This window comes from Egretta garzetta, unplaced genomic scaffold (assembly GCF_000687185.1).
Source record: "Egretta garzetta isolate BGI_Z169 unplaced genomic scaffold, ASM68718v1 scaffold161, whole genome shotgun sequence".
Taxonomy (NCBI): domain Eukaryota; kingdom Metazoa; phylum Chordata; class Aves; order Pelecaniformes; family Ardeidae; genus Egretta; species Egretta garzetta.
In genome coordinates, this window is record NW_009258754.1 from 3,607,505 (window position 1) to 3,621,090 (window position 13,586).

The window sequence follows — 13,586 nt, forward strand, 5'->3', positions numbered from 1 at the left end:
TATCAAGTGGCCTTGTCATAGCCAACACAGGCACCCTCTTCAAATCCATAGAAAACAAGCACACTATCTTATCTGATATAGTATTATAACAAGCTCATGTGTCCTCCCACCCACCACCTCTTTAGCAATTTAATTTCTGAAAGAAACACCCAAACATCATAAAAATCACAGGATCATCAGGTAATTCAGGCTGGATGGGACCTCAGAACTTGTCTGGGTCAATGTCCTGCTCAAAGCAGGGGCACCTATGAACTCCGGTTACTCAGGGCTCTATCCAGTTGAGTCTTGGAAACCTCTTAGGAAGGATGTGGCTCAGTCTCTCTAAGTATACTGGTCTTTGACTGCCCTGGTGAAAAAAATTCTGCCTTATATGCCGTCTGAACCCCTCTTGTTTCAACTCCTATCTGTTGTCTCTCTTCCTCCCGCCACAAAGAACCTGGCTCCATCTTCTCAGCCCCCTCCTCATAGGTGCTGGGGGGCTACTGCTTTGTTCTCCCAGATTGTCTATTCTCCAGGCTGAACAAGCCATGTTCCCTCAGCTTCTCCTCATGGGCAAGTGCTGCAGCACCCTGATCAGTCTCACTGTGATGAATTTTACATAAAAGCAGGCCCATTTGTTTCAGTAGATTAATATTTAGGTTGTATTTTGCAAATGACAGCTAAATTATGACTGACTTCCATTTTGTCTCTGTTCCTTGAATTTCATGTTGTACTAAATTTGCATAGTGCAGTTACAGAATTTATTTCATTCAGGAAAGGTGGAATAAACAGAACAGCCTACAAAGAAAAAAAGCCTCAAAATATAAAAACAGTAAAAGAGAAAAGCAAATCTCACCTCAAGAGTCTAGTTATCTATTATATTATACCTGCAAAGGCCAATTACCTGAATGAAATGGGTATATATTTTGTGTAGCAGAATACCTAATGAGAGAAGAATTTGTTCTGGTTTTTAAACCAAATTGAAGTGTCTTTTATACAGACAGTAAATGCAAGATACAACATCACAAAAAATCATAGAGGCTAATCATTTAGGAAAAAAGGCAATTTACACCACTCCTTTCTGCCAAGCTCCTTCTCAGGCCCAGTGCATGAAGAGTAAAGGTGACTGTGTGTGTAACAGCTGAAATAAGGATCCTGACTACTGAACATATCAGATGTACTTGACTATGTCTGGTATTCCCACATGCTGGTGCTACATCAAAGCCATCGAGACTCTCTGGATTAGCAGATATGTGAAAATGTAGGCAACTAATTTTTTAAGTCCCTTGAAGCCTGGTATAACAAAATTCCAGCAGAATGAAAGCCCAGCAAAACCTAGATGCTATATTAGCCCTGTTGTTCTCAATATGTCTCCTTAGAAAACCCAGCAAATTCTTACAATATTTCTCTCAACTTCTCCTTGCTGCCTCACTGTATCTCAGTGGGATTAGTACCATTCAAAACATCCCAGTGACATTTTTCTATGCATGTAACGTGATTAAGAAAATACTTGGTTCTTTACATCACGTGTTGTGATTTCATCATAAATGATGGGATATTTTATCTCTTGATATTAAATCTATAATGGCCAAGAACAAACACAGATCTATTCCATGACAAGCATATCTAGCCTATTGCACATTTTTAGTAAAAGACAGCACACATTTAACATCTTCTTCACAAAACAGAACCCCAAGACTGAACTCTCAAGAAATTATTTTTTAATTTTGAGGAATAACAACTTTAAACATGTCTACACAATGCATCCTGTATCAACAGTCTTCAACCCTTTTGTAATAATAGATTTCCTCCCTTCTTCTCCCCATTCCACTATTTGCCAATACTTTCTCTTCATGTCTCATTCTCTAGCTCCGCAATGCCTCAGTAATGCATCTACCTTACTGGTTGGGAGCTGGTGTGACAGCCATAGAGACTGAGCTGTGGAACCATATTGATGTAGATCTCTAGCAGGATTGTTAGTTCAGGCTCAACATCCACACTACTCCAGTTGTTGCATCTACTATAAACATACTACATGCCTATATCATAAAAGGTTATGGAACAGAAAGTAATGGCAGCTGAGAACAACAAATCCTCCTTCTGCTTGGTGTTGCACAAGGAGACTGTGTTCAGTGCTACCTAGTTATTGAGATAAAAGCACTTAGAAGATTTTTCTTTTTTATATGGTATAAACACACAGAAGAAAAAAGGACAGTGGAGGAAACCCTAGGCCAAGAGAACAAATTGGTTTGATCCATTTCACACAGCCAGAAGCAGGAGAATTGAGTAGAAAATCAATGCCTTAAACCACCTGTCCAGAGTTTGAATTCTTTATATTCTCCTTCCCCCTCTTGCTTCATAAAAATAGTATCACATGCATTTTTTAGGCTGCCCTAGCAAGCAAAGGGAGCAACAACACTTAGAGGCTATTGAGAGTTTTTTCTAGTCCAGAAAAATAATTTTTTTTCAGCTATGAGTGGAAAGTAGCAGGTTTAAAGGAAAGTGGGGTTTCTCAACTATTCTTTCCACAAGAGAATGGCTGACCAACAAGCAAAGGGAACTCTAAAGATTAAATAGTACCTGTTTAGACCATTCTTTTAAAATGTTTTTAGTATTTAGAAACCACTTCAAGCAAACGTGTCCCTGCTGTGTTACACTAACTCAGGTAGTTCTATTCCAAGGAATACATTTTAACGCAACATTTTCCCAACTAATTTAGCCACTTGTTACATTACTAACACTTCATGGTATTATAAATGCTTTTTCTAAGTCTGCATAAATAATGCTTCATGCCTTTACAAACTATTTTTTAAAAATTCATCATCCTTCACCTAAGAATACAACAACACAGGAACACACACAAAGAGCAAATATTTATGTGAAGGAGACAGATCTAATTGAATTAATGGACATACCACGGAAGGAATGAAAGGTGAAGAGAGATATTAGAGTGGAAGTTGTACTATTTGACTCAAAAGAGTTGTTTATTCCTTCACTTGGATCCTCATACTACTTGTTTCAGCCCTCCCTCTGAGAGTTCTTTATGTTATTGCAGTACGGAAGTAAAGATGGCCACAGATTTTTAATTCCCAGGTTGACACAGCCTTGAAAGCACAAATGGACAGGTCAAGTTTACTACTTCTTGAATACCAACTAATGAAGAGAAACACACTTTCCAACAAGAAGAAAAGGTAACAGGGGTATCATTCTTGTTTGTTTCAAGCTCTTCACTGTCCAGCTGCATCCCTTTGAGTTATGCTTGCTTTCATCATTTTGCAAATAATTCAATTTATATCAATAAATATTTAAAGTGCTTATTTGTACCTGAAATTGTAAGAACTTCAGCGATTATGATAGACACTGCAAGCACAATGACACAGGTCTACTTACAACAGGGTTTTATTACATATTTGCCTGCTTACTCATATTTGGCAAGCACTAATTTTAAGAAGATATGAGCCTGTTCAAACCTAAGGCAGTCCTCAACATACCACTCACACCACAGTCAGACAATTATTCCTAATCCTTTTTAACCCAAACCAGAGGATTCGGGGGCAATAGTTTATTTACCTGAATCACACACATGCTGCAAATCAGCATGAGACTGCTACTACCAAGCAGTAATTCTACCCTTAAATAAAATTCTAAGTCTCCTGACGAATCTGTTATATTAATTTGGAACTGTACTCAGACCACAAAAGTTCCATTTTAAAATGCTTGAAATCACTTAACATCATAGAAAGCAAAATCCTGTGTACTTCCTACAATGCTGTCCTTCCTGTAACATGCAGAATTTAAACTCACAGCTGAGGAAACATCACTGATTTCAGAGAACTACTGGAGTGTGTAGAACCCATGCTTAACTACACAGCAAAAACTACATCTCAAAAGCAAGTCAGAGTCTTAATTAACTCAAATATTACATTGCAGAAAACAATTGTTAAAATAGTACCTCAACAAAATAAATTAATTTCTGCAGCTTTCAAAATATTTTGTTAGAAATAAAAAAGTAATGGACATAGTTCATTGAAATAAATTACTACTTATTTCAACTGCAGATTCAGGTACATTGTTCACAGCATGAAATATACATGAATATAACTGTATAATCGCATTGCTTGGTGTCACTCTATGCAGCTATGTCCTTACATGATGGACAGCACATGAGACAAATTACTACAGTATCACTGACCTTAGTTCTACTGATTCAAGATTTAGCATCTCTTAGAAATGTCTCTAAAAAGGTGTTTATTAGCAGTGCTTTACATAGCCTGCATTATCTTCACCAGAGTTTGTTGAGATACAGCACAATGATTTTTATCAATTAAGGATTGATGAATCAAATTTATGCTTTCATTTCACTTTCTAATAGTCACATAAGTATTTTTTTATAAATAGACAAGTAGTATTTAGAACAAGCTTTGAAATTCCGTAAGTGAAGCATTAGCAAAAGTATCTAGAAAAAAATCTGATTGTTCCTGGATGGATACCTGGCTTTGCAAGTAAAATTCATTGTTCACCTTCAATGATCACTGAAGAAAAAAACCCTGCATTAAAATTCATGAGCAATTCTTACAAAAAGTAAAATATTTTTGAGGTCAAAAACTTAACATTCTTATGACTAACAATATAATTTCAAAGAATGAAATGAGGAAGCATGGACTGTTTTGTTTTTTTTTTTTTAATTTACTATACAATTTGCCTGATATAATTAGACCTAGTTAAGAAAAAGAGTTTATCATTCCTATGTTACAGTATATTGTTTCATTGGGGTTTTTTATTTGATTCTGGATTCTGTTCAAATTAAGCAATTGTTCTCCAAAATTGTCAATGACCCTATATTGCATTTCTCTCTTTCACAACAATCAGGATCTTACAGGTAAAGCTGAAGGTTTTTAGCAGATTAGCAGGAACGTCCAAGAAAACAGTGTGTCTCAGTTTCCTCTGTCACAGACAGGGCTGCTGGATTACAATAATTCCTACAGTAAAATTCGTTTAAATTTGGCACAAATCTTTGCTGCTTTTAATAGAACAATTCTATACACTGATGTGGGGTTGGGTTTTTTTGGTAGAAAGCTTTGTTTTACTGTATTATCTAGCTATTACCAGCCCTAGTTCTGGTGACAACATTAACAAGTGGTGAAAGTCTGTAGTTTTTTTTATTAAATGTAATGGTACTCATACTTCATTAGTTTCAAAGAAGGTGCATGACAAAATCTACATCCATAGTCAGAGCACAATAACTGCTACCAATTTTGGGACATACAGGCTTAGCAATTTCAGTACTTCCCATTCAGGTTTATCTCTAGTATTCTGAACAGCCCATAAGTTTAACAACTAACACTATTTTCCTGGCAACTTCAGTTACAGCCTGTTTTAATTAAATAGTTTTTTAATTAAGTAGTCTTCAGTATGATACTTCAGCACAGAAAGATTCTGTTCCTATCCTCACGTGTATGTTTGCATATCCACAGCAACATCCTGCCCCAATTTTCCAAAGATCAAGTCTTATTTATGAAGAAAACTATTCAAAACAGTTCCCACTTATTTCACATCAATATTCTCCATAAGTAGTCTAAAAATCCAAGTGAATATCATCAAACCATAATTAGGTGGTTACTTTACTTGCTTCTTTCTGGCTTTGACTAATTTAGCATATTTAGGTATAATAAAGTTTATCTCAGCATTCTCATTCATTACTGGTTTTGTCTGCCAGAAGCAACTTGCAATCACTGTCCATGCATTAAAGTCTAATTTTCTTCCTAACCACTTACTCCTGCAATGACAGACCACTCAGCAGCTACTAAAAGCTCTATTAGAACAGTCTGACTTCTTGAACCTTTAGTCTTCTTTCAAGACGTTAATGATGCCTACTTTTATTTCACTGCTGTCAAAATGGCTAAGAAAGGCAATCCAGCTTAATTGGCAAAAACATCAAGAACAAAAAAACAAACCAAAACAAACCCTCAAGCCCCTCATCTCTGAACTTCAGGGACTAACCAACAGCGGTCACTGTCAGAGTGATTTTTTAGGTGCATTCTTAATATTAAACCTGAGCGTTTATCACTCAAACTTTACTGGATGACAAGCAGCATCCCTTCGGTCAAAACCAGCATCTCTGGAATCGATTGTGCTATTGCCAATCTTTTATTCTACCTTAGGTTATGACCACCATGAAGAGAGTCTTCTTTTGGCTTTAAAGGCTGCAGTCTTAACTAATTAAGCTACATTAATAAATGTAAACTTCAAAAATAGAAGTTTAAAAAATCAGCAAGTTATTTGTTATAAACAACTGCAATGCTCCATGGCTTCACTTACAGTTCCGATTTTTTTTGATCATGCATTGTTTTCACAGTGAAATATTTAACATCTATGAATTCTGGATATCATAAACTGCCAGCATGTTTTAAGTCTGGCTGACAGTGAGTTAAAAGCGATAGTATTCAGATTCACTATTTGAAAAATAATTTTCATATTTTTAATGTTGTACCAAAAAGATTGTTTCTGTTCTTAATGCCACTACTTATCAATAAAAGAAACAAACAAACAAGAAGGCTAGACAGTTTCACAGCTTGAAGCAGAGAAATGGGATTTTGTGTTCAGCCCCTGGGTATAAGTGGACTGACAACAACTGGATTTGCTGTGGTGCAGCTGAGAATACACGCTCCTCTGAACTGCTAAAATAACAAAGATGATCTGGGAGAGTTTGTGTATGAAGCTTGTAGTTTAGTGAATATTCAGACATCATTCTTGGCTGCTTATCCTTTACAGTGGTTTTAGCACAGTCAAAATGTAATCAGAGACTGGGACTCCATCTGCAAAAGAAGTCTGATTTGCAACTGCTTCTGAGATACAGAGTACCTGTCTGTGTGGAGCGAGGAAGACACCCATCTGATCTTTTTTAAAAAAAGGCTATCTGTAAATCTATCAAGAGCATAAAATCAACTTAAGACTTAATGGGCCCAACTCACTGTGGTAAAATTATCCAGCTTAACCTTGGTGCGAGATATTGTACTTAAATGCTCTTCACTTTCAAGGTGAGAAGGGCATTCATCATCTCATTGTTCTGAAAGTTGCCTCCTATTTCTCTGCTTCACTCTGCATCAGTAACAATGGATAGCTGAAGCCCACCCCTGTGCTCTTTTTAAGATGCTCACAGTGCTTTTAGGGAGTAACATAAAAGGCCGTTGCTGCAAAAAAAAAGAATGGGAATAATCTGCTCTGCCTAGAGATGGAGAACAGGACAAAAACTAATGGGCTAAAACTGTGGTACAGAAAGTTCAGGTTAAGCATCATGAAAAACAGTGAGTATGGTGAAGTGTGGAATAGATTGCCCAGGGAAGCTGTTGCATCTCTGTCACTACAGATCTTTAGGATCAGGACAGAAAACTATTTATCAGGAATGACACAGGTATAATGGATCCTGCCTTGGGCAGGAGAATGGACTGGAGATGTCCTGAAGTTCCTTTCAGACCTATTTTTGCACAACATTGCTGATGAAACGGAGCTGCTGTTATTAAAATGCAGACAGATGTCCTTTCCAAATAGCCTTCCAAAATGGTACAGCATTTTCTGAGGGCTTCTTACTATCACAGAAACAGAACACTGTCAAATTGATTCAGTTGATCTCACCTTGTTTCTTTCTAGTCAAACCACTCCTAAACCTGAAAGTCAAAGCCTTAATTTCCAGCCTCACAACAGCACGTGATAGCTGACTGTTGTATGGCTGATGCTGCAGGTTGGTGCAAGTCTAATTAAAGTTACATTCCTTCTTTAGGACCATTTTATTATATTTTTTTACAGAGAGATTCCTCTAATGGATTTCCCCAAATTGGATAACAAGTAAGCCCATATTGCACCTACACAATACTGTTTGAAGACAAGGATGGAAGGCATAACCTATTTCTACAGGACTTGCAGTTTCTTCTTGGCTTTTTGGGGTTTGTTTTGTCAGGTTTTTGGCCTTTTTTTCTGTGATAACCTGCAAAAGGCTCCAGGCTGCTGTGGTGAGCCTAGTTATTTTAAAGATCAGTTGTATCTAAACACCAGTGTGTGAAAATCCCTTTCAGGTCAGGAATTGAAAAACTAAAGTTTGGAAAACTACTCATATTACTTCTCGCACTTAACCATTTGCAATGGTGTTTTCAAGCTTTCCTTCAAAACTAGGTGTCTGAAAAATGTGCTTGCATGAAAAAGAGAAAGTGAATATGTTCATACCATGATAATTTTAAGAATGGTGATTTTACACATACTCCAATTATTGCACAATGCACAATAAATTCATAAGATAAAGAGACACCACCAACCATTCACTGCAATCTTTTGATCAAAAGTCTTCATGCTCCAGTTATGAAATAGGCTGATCACATTTGACAGCCAGCTTTCTCACAGGTGCTTTTAGTCCTGTTAGTCTCTTGTTAGTCCCCGCTGGAAGCACAGACCTCTTGAGAGGGTAACTGCACAGAAGATTCCTTTTTCTCCTGTCATCACCCCTGATTTTAAATATTAGACAGAGGTGAGAAAAAAAGTGCAGGTTATAGTCGTTTTCTGTGACCACGCCATGAACAGGGAGGTGTTTGATGTGCACCATGATGTGTATAGTACTAGAAGGGGTTGATAAGACAGTTAATAAAAGACACATCTTAGTAGCCATGGAGAGAAAAAAAGCACAGGTATTAAGAATAATGTTAAAGTTTCCAGAAGAGAGAACAAAAATACTGTTTATAGTTTGCAGTAGGTCTATGCCACAACTAACATTTAAACTAAAAAAATGAGACCATGAGAACGGGTATAGAAAAAAACCCAAAGCACTGAAGGCAGGTAAGAATCACTGATGAATACCAAATGTTCTGCTTTTGTGCTTAGTAACAAAGTAGTTATTCGGTGAAAGATTATTTGCTCAGGTGAAAAATATGAAAAACTACCTATACACCAGGGCAATCATCAGGAGCAAGGTGATCTGTATGTTGCTCAGAGCATCCCTGATAACACACAGCTCAGAGCTGGAAAACCTGCACCACCTCCAGGCTCCTCTTGCTGAACTTGGAGCTTTTACAGTGGGTGGTACAAACAGCCCTTCCTGGTTCCTTTAAGCCAGGGCTGTACAGCAGACCTGTGCTTTCCTGCACGAAAAGCACAGTGCAATCTCATTGTCTGCTGGTGTCTGCTATTAGCAGTGCATGTCTTGACATCATTATAAGCCTAAAGACCACAGTGCTAGCCTACCTACAGATATCTCAGACCTCAACACTAACTTTGTTTTATAAAGCATAATGCAGACAATTTGGACACAAAAACTCAGTGAGGTTTACAGTCTCCCATGCACGGCGCCAGCACACTTGTTTTGACATACTTTCTGGGCTGACACTACTGCACCTCCTTTCTGAAGCCCTCCTTGCCTTGGCCATAAACATAAGAACTATCTACCCTTGCATCCACAAGTTAAGCACAATTCTCAAAGGACTACACCCCCACTAGCAAGATATAGAAATAAATATGGAATAAATAGGTATAAATTAGTAAATAAGTGTATGAAATAAATATGCACTTCACCTACCATGACCTGTCACCCCTTTCAATGCTAAAACCTGTAAATTTTTCTCAGCCTGTCACTGATTGAGCACTTAAAAAGGAAGAACTTAAAAAAAGTAGAAAGATTACACTGTCTGATAACATCTAGCTACAGAGCTAGAAAGGCATTCCCTAGGAATGTCAACCAGGTGGTTAACTTGAGAGGTTTTTCTGTGGTTAGTTCAATTTTGTTTCTATGGGACTTATGCCCATATGAAAATTGAAATGATACACAGCTGGATTGGGGTTTTTTTGTTTGGTTTGGGGCTTGTTTTTTGGTTTGGTTTGTTGGAGGGGTTCTTTTGTTGTTTGGTTTTTGTGGGTTTTTTTAAAGTCAAATACACACTGATATTATTGAAAAAAATGTCTACTCTATAAGCTAACACAAATACTGATGGAACAGCCAACAATCTGCCAGTAAACTGTTGCAGCAGTTGTAGATCCTTAGGAAGAAACCACATACATTTAGTCTTAATATAGCTTGTTCAAGGAGATCTAAGTAGACTTCTAAGCACAGGTCAGAAACTGCCCTGATATATTTTTGAATCTGTGTCCATTAAAAAAAAAAAACAACAACCCAAAAAACCAAAAAAAACCTAAAAAAACGTCACCATGGAAAATCTTTTAAAAGACTATAAACATGATTTTTTTTTGTACAATGTTTGGAAAAAAATACTGAAAATATTAATAGGGTGATGGGAAAGGAACTGTTGGAGCTTTTATTCTCTGGTACAATTGAAGACATACATTATACTGTAGAGTAAGTTTTCCACACATAAATAAAATATGGTTATAAAAGAAATTCCACATTACAATACTACTAAATGTACAGCTACTGAATATTGTTAATGCTGTAGCTGTATCTATTTTCAGTTTTCTCGTACTAAATACATTACAGAAATTGAATTCTCATAAAGACCTATAATAAAATCAATATTATGAAGCCAAATAAAGTTACATAATATTAAACTAGAAATTTAAAACAGAAATAAGAAGTTATTCCAACAATTTAAAAAGGCAAGAGCCTTAAAAAAAAAAAAAAAATCACATAGAGGTTTTTTTTCCAAACAGGTGGGGAATCCAGGCCCTTCAAGGGAACTAAGGGTTCAATCAGTATTATAATATTGTGTCTGGATTGCAGATCATGAGGCCAAATGTACAATATTACCTGGAAATGAACTATTAATAATACCAGGGAATACACACCAAGTATTTTCCCTCCTAGACCACATAATGCTTCTTAAAATGTAAATAATTCAAATCAATAAATGAAGAAACTAAATTAAAACTATTGTCTAATGTAACCTTTATCACAAAAGCCAGTCTGTCTGTGCAAGTCCAGTATATCCCAAAGGATGATTTTCTACAAGAAGAGTAAATCACTAATTCAGGAAAAACATGCCGATTGTCTCAATAAAAAAACCCAAAGAAAATAATAAGGCTAGCAAATTCCCATTCAGCAAAGAGTTTGTAAAAGTATCAGTGGAAACAGCACATATGAGTAACACCCCTTAAAGGATCCCAAGGGAATGCAAGTAAAAGAAACAAGTATCAGATGGAAAACTCATAGTCATAGAAAAACCCTCCAAAAATGAAAAGGGCATCTTTTCACAAGGAATTGGTCCTGTACCTGAAGATTTCATAGATAGGTTTAGTTTAGCAAGGATTTCATTTAAGTTTACATTACTGTTTTCCACAAATTTTGGAAGAATGAATTGCAAATGTATGTGGAAAGTTACCATTATAAGAAAAACGTGTATTCAAATACATTACGGATAACTGTTTATGGTTCAAAGTTTCATTCCATGCTATTTGTTTGTTTTAACATATAGCTGCTTCTTGATGAATGCATTAAAAAGAATAATTTGGAAACAAATACTTTTTCCTTCGCTTAAAAAACTAGTAACTGAGATAAGGACACCTTATCCTGAGCATCTTTGTATGAAGTACACCTGCTTTGACTATAATTAGTACTTCCCAGTTAGAGGCTGTCTGCATAGCTCTGAATGGACATTGATTATGCCTCCATAAGCAAGTAACTCAGTGCCATAGGAACTCACCAGCAGGCAAAAGTGTTTCACGCTGAGGTTGCTGTATCCATTACGTATATGCTATTTGAAGCTTTTACTTCTGACTAAACGTAGCTGAATCCCCCCCCCACTGAACATCCCCAGTGCATATATGGTTGAGGAAGAAAAGTGTTCTGTGCAACCACCAAGAACCATAGGGCACCAGGAGTGACAAATCAATCTTGATATTAAAATGGAGTTCAATATATAAAAAGCATTCATGAATACCTATTTTGCAGGGTATAAATTTATGCCAGTATATGCTTTGGGGGAAAATGGCTAATAAAAATTCTTACATGATGCTGTAAAACGCTGTTTGGGCCAAGTACTTTGACTTACTGCTTACTGAACATGACTGTATTCCACAAGAACACAAGGATACTCATCTTCACTAGTTCCTTTCCTTGTAAAAGACGAACATTCTTAAGCAATACAATCTTTTTAACAACTACATCTCTTTAGGATCTTCAGAACAGCTATCAAGCCTTAATATTCTCCCTTTTCTTCAAAAAACATTTTTAATGAAACAGGGAATTTAAAAGAACATTTGCCTGGCATGCAGAAGTCCTATTTTCTGCTTAAGGAACTCATAATATGACAGAGTAAGTGTCAGGAAAAATAGACTTAATACAAGTAAAAAATTCTATATGACATACATCTATCATAAGCAATCTGAGCGAAAATCTTCAAAACCTCCATTAAATTTTCTGTCTAAGTCTCGACAGTTATAAAGTACTAACACAATAGCATAAGATTTGAGCAACTTTATATGTTTGTCACATAGTTTGTCCATAGCCAGGGAGCGGAGCAGAGAAAGCAGGGGCTGTTATTACTAAATAAAATTATCTATGTGTTATTACTTTAGGCAATTGTAGTAATTAATTTCTATAAAAACAAATTCAAATTTAATTATATTATTATTGTGTTTTCATTAAAAAATAAGTTGATAGTGGAAGCCTGCAATATTGTGTTGTTTACAATCATTTCTGCTTCACAACAAATGAGCAGACACATTCATTGTAAAAGACACCATGTTTCAAGCTGTATGGCCCAATGGTGAAGTCCCGAGTACCCACATACAGCCTCTAAACATGTCTCTCAGATTACATTATCTCTGCACTGCTAATTCATTCCTTACAAAAGCTAATAACTTCATAATGCACTCCATAAGCTCAAATGCTGCTGTTAATATATGTTCCTACCTGCAAAGGGAACAGGTGCATCTTTATCCAAAGCAACAAGGGGAGGATCCAAAATTACAGTGTCATTGTTTTCAGTTATGATTCCATGGTACGATGTCTCAATCCAGGGCTTGTGTTTGTTCACTAGAAAAGAAATAGTATGCCTAATTAATTGTGTTTTACATCCATTTAGCTCATTTTATCTTTAAAGAGAAGTTATTAAACATACGTCCAATGTTACACAAAAGCCACTAACAAGATCGCAAAGTACTTTATAAATATTCAAATATTAAAGCAGAGTGCTATGCATAATGTACAATTCACCGATGAGAAAACCAACACTTACAGACAACCCTCCAATTAAGACACCAAAATAAAAAAACAATTTTCAAAATATTTTTAATGTGCTCCTAACTGTCAGACATAATTAGGGTCAGACACTTCTGAAGGAATTGCTTTCAGTTCTAAAACTCTGATGCAAGAGACGGGACGTCCAGAGAAACACAACTCTTGTCAAGATGCAAAGGCAAGCAGAAGGGCAGGTGAGAACATTGGGCTCTCAGCCAACTTCTTATTTTATATTTTTTTGAAAAATGTCTAAAATTACTTTTGTGTTCTATACATTGCAGATAAAAAATAAACTACATTTTAATTACTTTTATCAAAGCCAACACCTCTTTCCTGTTTAAGCAGCTTTAGATATGCTTAAATGGGATCTTAAATTTTTCTGAAAAATCTATCCTTCAAATACAGCTGTTGAACATTAGGGTATCGGATCTTGAACACT

General features: G+C 36.2%; 1 protein-coding gene across 1 annotated transcript in view; it reads right to left on the minus strand.

Moving 5' to 3' along the window:
- Positions 1-12,938, minus strand: part of CLSTN2 (calsyntenin 2) — a 220,042-nt gene extending 207,104 nt beyond the window's left edge. Inside the window, exon 1 of the mRNA XM_035888854.1 lies at positions 12,821-12,938. The gene's annotated coding sequence lies outside the window, so the exon portion shown is untranslated. The remainder of the gene's footprint in view (positions 1-12,820) is intronic.
- Positions 12,939-13,586: the final 648 nt, after the last annotated feature.